The sequence below is a fragment of the Halyomorpha halys genome, unplaced genomic scaffold (assembly GCF_000696795.3).
Source record: "Halyomorpha halys isolate HHAL.00 unplaced genomic scaffold, Hhal_1.1 Scaffold1156.1, whole genome shotgun sequence".
Classification (NCBI taxonomy): domain Eukaryota; kingdom Metazoa; phylum Arthropoda; class Insecta; order Hemiptera; family Pentatomidae; genus Halyomorpha; species Halyomorpha halys.
In genome coordinates, this window is record NW_027105369.1 from 225,922 (window position 1) to 234,659 (window position 8,738).

The window sequence follows — 8,738 nt, forward strand, 5'->3', positions numbered from 1 at the left end:
ATATATTTTTTTAATATATAGAGGTTAAATTAAGAGCGGTGCAAGTCGATTAATTTTCAAGTTTTACCTTGAATAATTATAGTAAACTTCAATTTTGTAGACTCACTGGAATATTGATATATCTTAACAAAATAATTGTTAAGTAAAACTGTCTAAGATGCTATTTTTTGCTTATTTTAGACATATGAAAAAAAAGAAACTTACACCACTGTGCGGGTCAATAAATACAGTTGTTGAGAACGATAAAATGTTCAAAGACGAATCGAAAAACTATTAGATTTGTTCATTAACGCGATCTTTCTTTTAAAAATATTTTTCTTCTACACTGTATTTCTGCCCTTCATTATTAATTCAAGATTATCAACTAGATCTTTAAACTCCTAAAATTATACAATCGCAAACCTGCAATGCACAACTTATGACAGGAAGTACATATATATATAAAGAAACCAGCCTTATTTATGGTCTATTATGAGAAAATTTATTTAAAATCTATTTTAGTTCATTTTCAATTAGATCAACTAATTTTAGTTTAGTTTCAGTATGACTGCAAGTAGACTAATCTTCATCTTAAGAAACAAATGCTTTAATTTGAATTATCGTAATAAAAATTAACTTCGTAATGAAAATTATTAATATAAGATCAACAGTTTTTATATGGTTCACACCTTATAGATTTTAATTATGGTCTCAACTCAGAATTGTTATTAGGCAATCAAAACCTGCAATGCACTCAAAGACACTAGCGGTGCGTCGAGTATGATTAATTTATTTTTTTTTTAATAGACATCAGCCTTATTTTTGGTTTCATATTAGGATATTTGAATATATGGGAAACTCTTTTGAGATTAGCTTATTTTAGTTTCATAAAATAATGCTGTTTTTCATCCATAATTTCTTCAATTCCTCAACTGGATTTGAATCATACACTATTATTATAAAAGTCCAATTTCACAAAGTAATGAGAAAATAAAAATTTTAGAATATAATTTTATTGGAAAATGAAAGTCTAAGTTGTATGTATAATAAACCAGACAAGATTAAATTATCAATTAATAACAAATAAACTATTTTAAAAAAATCTACGGAAATGACCTTACCCGTCCAAAGAGACAGAATGTAAAGTTATATTTGCTTAAACCTATTGGTGGGTTTTACTGAATTATTTGAAGCATCAAAATCGAAAATCGTCTGAACCGCTAACTCAAGAACACACCTGGAAGCTTAAAATATTATCCTCCTTGTAGCTATGTCTAATCGTGCGATAATATACTGATTCAAATTCTAATGGATAAGTTCAAAAGAATTTTCTGACAGCATTTTAATGAAGAAAATACTAGTAACAGGTTCAGGCACTTGTACGCCGTAACGAATGTAGAAATTAGATGTCTCACCTGTTGACTATTTTTAGCTGAGGTGACTTGTCAACTAGCTTCCCTCACTTTTCCTAAGAGTATATGAACATATCATGTGTATGCGTATAATATTATTGCATTTCTTTGGCTGGTAACTCTGTAGTAGGTTAATCTATTCTATATATCTACTAATATCTACCAAGTAATGTAGAAGGAAAATAGATCATTAGAAGTATTTTATTATCTATATGTCGTAAATTCACAATTCAAAAACAACCTGTAAATGCAATTATAGGAGGGAGGACAATAAACAAGGTATGAAACATGATGAAAACCAATATCCATTGGTTACCTTAACTCATACTCACATTTTTTTCAGGTTTTAGTTAATAATGGAATGTCGGTAATGTAATAATACTAAATAATTGGTAAGGTCAATAGAATAACTCACAATAATTACCATCTAGAGAACAAGATCTACCAATCTATCAAGATCAAGATCAACAAATTTTAAGATCTACCAATTATAAAAGGATTATATTTCCATAAAATAAATGTTTATATGGCCCACATTCTAGCAATAAATATATTTAATACAGATAATTAAAATGTCTATTAGTAAGGGAAGAATTCTAAATATGCAGTTGATAATAATGATGAAAGTTGTAAAAAAAAAAGCTTACGAGATGATATAAAATAAAGTACAATTTTTAATTTTAAAATCAAGAATACATTTAAAACGAAAAATCGTATGCTAATCTTGGATTAACAATAATATTTCCATTTCATTCATATCTCATAATGAAAAAGAAAATAATTAATTAAGGTATAAATAAAATGAAATCAGGATAAAAATGTTAATCAGTAATACTATGATACAGCTATGATCTTATCCCCAACCGATGAGTTATAATCGCGACCTATCAGCTTCATTAATCTATTTTTATTACTGCCTTGACCGTTATTTAGTAATGCTTAGATCATTGAGCATGTTTTAATTTTACAACCTAATTTTTTATAGCTACCATAAAATGTTATATTAATTATTCAACAATCGGTACTGGATTTTGAAAAGAAAAATGTTGAATTTTAAGGAATGTAAAGTTTTTTCCTAGTTCATTGCAAAGGTTGTTATTAATTATCATTGTTGTTTAATTACACAAAATCATTATTTTTAACTAATTATTTTTATCTCTGAAATCATGTCACACGTTATTTAAGATATATACATACTTCTGTACACATAACATTAAAATTAATTTAATTTACGGCATTTAATTATATGGTTAGTTTTATGATAATTAATTAAATAGTATCCAAGAATAATAGGACCCAGTAAGATTTTATTGCAAGTATAGTAAAACTTAATTAAAACTCTCAATATATTTTTAACTATAAAATATATTCCAATTAATCCCTAAAATAACCGGAAAAAAATAAAACAATATATTTCTTATAATTCTAATACCGAGTTTAGTTATTTTTATAGTTATGAAGATTTAAAAAGCTCTATTCACATTGTATTATACAGTGTTTAATTCATTAAAGCTTAATATTAATTATTCATTTATTCAGGAGTGAGATACTCACAAGGATGCGTAGAAACGTAGTGAGTCGCACGAGAGAAGCACAGCCGGCTGGCTCAGGTAGCAACTGACTCGCGACAGGTGCCAACTGTTCCGACTCCCCACCTTCTGCTTTTTTATCATCGCTCTTCTTTAGTTCGCCTTTTGGTCACTTTTCACATTGTTAACTCTGTGTTCCGCTCACATAACCAAGGCTGGATCACTTTCAAAAAATAATATTTCTTCAGAAAACTTCTCGGGTCGACAAAAGGACTGATAATTGGGAAGAAAAACTTCCCTAGGATGCACAATAAAGTAAATAAGTTATGAAACACTAATAACGGTATCTACTACGACTTTGGGGACAAGATTACCATAACGAAATCCTTCAATAACTTCCCTTAACATTGGATAATAATGGGAACCCGATGAAGACTCTTTTTGCGATAAGTTTATCAATGAGAAAACAACCGTGCGATTTGTTTATATCTATTAGCCAACGTCTGAATAGTATATACTATAAATTAAAAAAAAATTTTAAATGTTTTACTAGCTTTAATAAATTTTAACTTAGCCCATAAAACACATAAGACACTTATACAGCTGAATCTAATAATATTACAATTATGAAAGCGAACCGGAGTAAAGTTGGAGTACTAAGAAATTTAGCACTTACTACTACAACTCTTTTTGGTTTCTTTTGACACCAAACAATGGTAATATTCGTGGGTATCATACTAACAAAAATGAAAAGGAAAATTCAAAAATCTGCAAGAACAATTACTAAAATGGGGAAAAAAATGACCTTTCAAGGTATTATTAACCCTAGAATAATATTATCCTCCAACCTTTTGCTTTCCTCCTTTGGAATACGAATGGTGTTCCAAACCATACAAACGAATAAGCTTACATGATAGAAACATTAACTTAGCCCTTATTACTGAATCATCACTGACCACTGGAAGCTTTAGCAAATCACCATAACAAACTATCCTGACAGAAAAGCTCATGCTGGTACTGCATACATAGTCCATCAGTCCCTAACTCATCATCTACTTCCCTTACCAGTCTACGATTTCCTACAAGTCACTGCTGTAGTAGTTAAAACATTCTCCTTTCCAATCACAATTGCATCAGCCTATTGTTCTCCAAACCATATCCATATCAAATACTCAAATTAGCTGCCTCCTCGACTCCTTAGGACACTATTTCATCCTAGTGCTTTCCGCTGATATGAAAACACTCCATAATTATACTATTTCCTAAACCTAAGTAAACCTGTCAACACCACATCATCCTATAGACCAATTATCTCAAGCCCTATCCTCTCAAACATCTTTGAAAAATCCTCCTCAAACGAATTCTACCTATATTGGATTCCCCAACATCCCTCCGTACAAACCAATTTTGATTTCAACTCCAGGCAGGTGCACTGGAGGCTTTCTGCATATAGCTCACGCTTTTGTTCGGGTGTGGCATGAGGGCTTACTTTTAATTATTAAAATAAATCTTCCACAATCCTAATACCTAGTCCTCAGATCTTATCTCTCTGACCTCCAACTTGCAAAGGCATCTCACCCAGAGCGATTAATGGTGCAGCAACTGGTTCTTGTTTTTGGGAAGAAGGCTCCATAATGGAAAGCCAAATGGAAGTAAGTCTAGAGAAAGACCAAAGGAAAAATGGATGGCTAATGTAAAAGAAGATCTAAGAAAAGGCGGAATATCCATCAGGTGCGTAGCCAACAGGGATAAATGGGCAAAGGTGAATGAGCAGGCTAAAGACTGCGTCTGTTGCGCCACTAATAAACGAATATTAGTTAATATTATTGTATCTATCTTCATCCTCTTTATTATTTTATTCAAGATTTTGTTTTATATCACCATTTTTTCTAATATTGACTCTGCCTTATTCGTATATTTTCATTTTTAGCCCTGGCGAAGACCAACATTGTGAGTAGAAACGTAAGCAATAAATAAATAGTTGAGAGCTATTTTATATTTCTTATTGACCGCAGCCCTGACTATCTCCATAGTTACCTAATTAATATACGGTCATTCATCTATATATAAGTATATAATAAAAAAAGTACACTCCGAATACTCACATAACTTCCTTTTATCAACCAAGTGATATCAAAAGTGCTCGAAAAATCTGCAATAACCAAGGATTCGTTTTGAATAGGACTCAGTTCGTTATTGTAACAGCTAATAATGACTACTAAGCCTAATTTATTTTTATTTACATCCCTGCTTAGTCTTCCATTGTTGGAACAATCTGCTGACATCGTTAAAGATTCAGCTGGTAACCAGAATGTTGTGTCAGTCGCCAGTTTAAACCCAGATGATGAATGTAGGGCTTATTTATAGTCAAAACTCCCGCCCTAGCGTTCTCACTAATAAGGCTTATTTAAAAATATATCAGTTGACAGCTAGAGTAATCTGGAAGGCGATTGCAGCCAACCTTAAACTACTATTAATTCCAACGTTTTATAATTAGTTTTATAAAAGTGGTACAAAGTCGCCCAATTTAATATGAAATGCAAAATTTTGACCTTATGAAAAAAACAAACATTTAAATTCAATTCACAACAGTTACAAAGTTAATTCTGTTAAAGGGTCAAAGTAAGGGTTAATGAAGTTTCAAAGGTCATTAGTTCATAGTCGGAACTGAATTTCCGTAATCAATATGTGATGCAGATCATTAGGAATGTGGATTGTTTTTGTTGATTTGGCCACAATTTTTTTAAAAATTTAATACCGTATAATTTCTCTTAAAGGAAACCCCTGTATAACGGATACTCGTTCTCATTATGGACAACTTTAAGGTGCCGGCCAGCAAAGTGCATATTTAATGTATTTAAATCCATGTATTATGAAACCTCTGAATTCCGTATGTAGACACTAATTTTATTCTCCATCACACTTTTACTCCTCTATAACAGAAAGAAGCCATAAAATATGAATATGAACAAACTCTTGACTCAAGAACTATATTGTTCAGATGAATTTCGAAATGCGCCACTTTTGAATTTTTTAAATATCTTTTTCATAATTTGTATAATGATACCGAAACAAATTTTTATAATAATACAGATATAAGTAATAATTAATTTAATCTTGAACATTGTGTCTGCAGCGTCATTCAAATTAGTAAAAAAAATATGCATTTGCTAAGTGGGAACATTTTCTTAATAAGCAAAGAACATTAGACAAACATCTTAAGAAAGGTGAGATTATTAATAAGTAATAATTTTGATGAAAATAAAAATAATTAAAATTGATTTAAAAAAATGATTTAAAATTATATTAATGATAAAAAAACATAAACATTTGATCTAAATTAGTTTGGTTTTAATTGGAATTTTTAACAACGAATATGAAAAGTTTGTGGCGAAAATAAAATGCACATCATTACTTAAGCTATCGCATTAGTTACGCTTCCTAAAAAATCTTTAAATAATTTTTAAAAAAATCAATACATTGTTTTAGAGACATTCCGAAAAAAATTCTGTCAGGAAAAAATAATATATCCAACAAAACGACGGCTTAGGGGACATGTCCTTAAAACAATTAAAAAATAAAATCTGTACCGCTACAACCCATGAAGGGTCAGGGGTTCAGTACTTTGTAAGGAAATATTGTTACTAGACCAACGGTTGTGCAAGGAGGTGATTTGGCCAGAATCACGCTCGACAGCCAGATTTTTACCCAATTAAGGGTGCCCAATTTAACAGGCTGGGTGGACCCCAGGAAGGCTCCAGAACCCACAGGAGTTGACTCACGGCTACAGTGTAACAGAAAACAATTTTCTGCCCAGCCGGATTCGAACTCGGGGTCTTTGGAGTTAGTAGCCACGCGCTTTACCCCGTGGCCACCGCACTCCCACCTTAAAATCATGCTTTAATTTTTTTTCCTTAACAGTATAAAAATTGTATTAGTTTTTCGGATTTTTTTTTCGGACGAGGTATGATAGCTTAAGGTGCGATATGCAAATAATTTTATTATTTCATTTTTGTGCTCGTATTAATTCAACTCCATAATAGTGGAAACCTTCGTATAACGGACAAGATCACTTTCCTTACGGGTGTCCGTAGTTTAGAAGCTTTCACTGTTTTTATCGTAATTTAAAAAACAAAGTTTGTAAATCAACTGAATAAAAATATATGTAGAAGGATTTTTCAGGAGGTCAAAGTTCTGGAATAGAAGAACTCTAAAAAAAATTATGAAAGCCATGGAAATGACTCATACAAAATTTTCTTCTCAGTAGAGTCCTCAAATAGAATGTGGGATATTTTCTTTCCAGAATTTTCAAAGGATTTTCACAAGTAAAAGAACAGCTTATTAATCTATTTTAATAAAAACTTAGTCTGGTTTGGACAATGATAAGATTTTTTTTATTACACATATGTTAAAATAAAAAAAAAATCTGATAAATGGTCATTTAAACAATACAGAATTTATGTGATAACAGTTTCACTTACCCCAGACAGTCAACAGATACAAGAGGGGTAAAGTAGTCAATACAACACCAGTCTAAATATAAACAACTACTAATACATCTGTTTCTCAAAATACACCTTTAGGAATGTTTTTTTGGGACCCTACTGGCGACCACTAAGCCCAATGGTTAGAGTAAAAAAGAAACAGATTAGGTTCTCGAAATAGACACAAGATCAAAAACTATTCATTCTTTTGTTAGATTGCTTTCTTCTGTCACATTAATCAGGTAGAAGACTAGAGCATGTCAGCGACGATTTCGAAAAGAAGTGAAGAACTGAATATACACAGAGATGATGGAGTTGGAAACGAAACAGCGAATCAAATAATTTGTAAACAACCCAGGAGGATTTGTTTGAAAAAATTAAAGGAATAATAATAAATACATGATTCACACCGTTACCGGGAATGTTTAAAATAATTTTAGAAATAATTACTCATAACGATTCTTATTTGAACTAGGAATATTCAGTTTTTGTTAAATCAATGCATAAGTCACCAATATAATATCTTTGTAATCGTACTCTCGTTTCTTACATTATTTAATTCAACAAATTTATCCAACAGAATGGGTTACTTCCTTTTAGAGATTCTGATAGTAAATCAGATTTTAAGACGAATTAAGTCAGGTACGCTCTAGATCCGACACATCCCCAAGGCTAAAATCGTTAAAAATTAAAAATTTGGTCTCTTTCTGATCTATTTTCATGCAATAGATGTGTGAAAGCAAAAACTTTATAAAACTAAATCGATTCAGAACTCAATTTCCTGTAAGAATCCGTCATCATGATTGGGGGAGGGGAGGTCAGTAGCTGTTATATCCTAATAACAGCTCAAATTATTATGGCTGATTTTACTAGAACATTGTATAATAAAACGATTTTTGCCCATAGATTTTTTTTTTTCATTATTCGCATAAACCTTAAAACTTTTTTTTTCACGTTTTTGGTGATTTACCCCTTCACAGGACGTAAAGTTAAGGGGATAAGGGTAACCAAAGAAGGTTAAAAAATAAACTTTATTCTCAAAAGAAAGGCCAAATGTCAAGGTCCAAAGAAAATCAAATCAAAATTTCGAAGTTGACGTTAGGAGTAGTTAACATGTATACTGGGGCGTCTTTATATGTGCATGTATTCCAATATACAAGTTGCTAATACATAATATATAAATATTCTATCAAATACACTATTTATAAGATATTGAAGCTTAAGTTCAAAACTGGAGGACGTGTTAGCCGAGCATGTTGAGGTGAGAATCCCAAGGTGTTCAGTAATCAAGAAACAAGGAAATAATTATTTTTTCTGTCCTTTAAATTTTTTTT

General features: G+C 31.0%; 1 protein-coding gene across 5 annotated transcripts in view; it reads right to left on the reverse strand.

The window, feature by feature from the left end:
- Positions 1–8,738, reverse strand: part of vari (MAGUK p55 subfamily member vari) — a 153,941-nt gene that overhangs the window by 55,474 nt on the left and 89,729 nt on the right. Inside the window, exon 1 of one of the 5 annotated variants that reach the window (XM_014433083.2) lies at positions 2,946–3,074. The exons of the other annotated variants lie outside the window; for them this stretch is intronic. The gene's annotated coding sequence lies outside the window, so the exon portion shown is untranslated. Of the gene's footprint in view, positions 1–2,945; positions 3,075–8,738 lie in introns of those variants that run through there. 5 annotated transcript variants of the gene reach the window in all.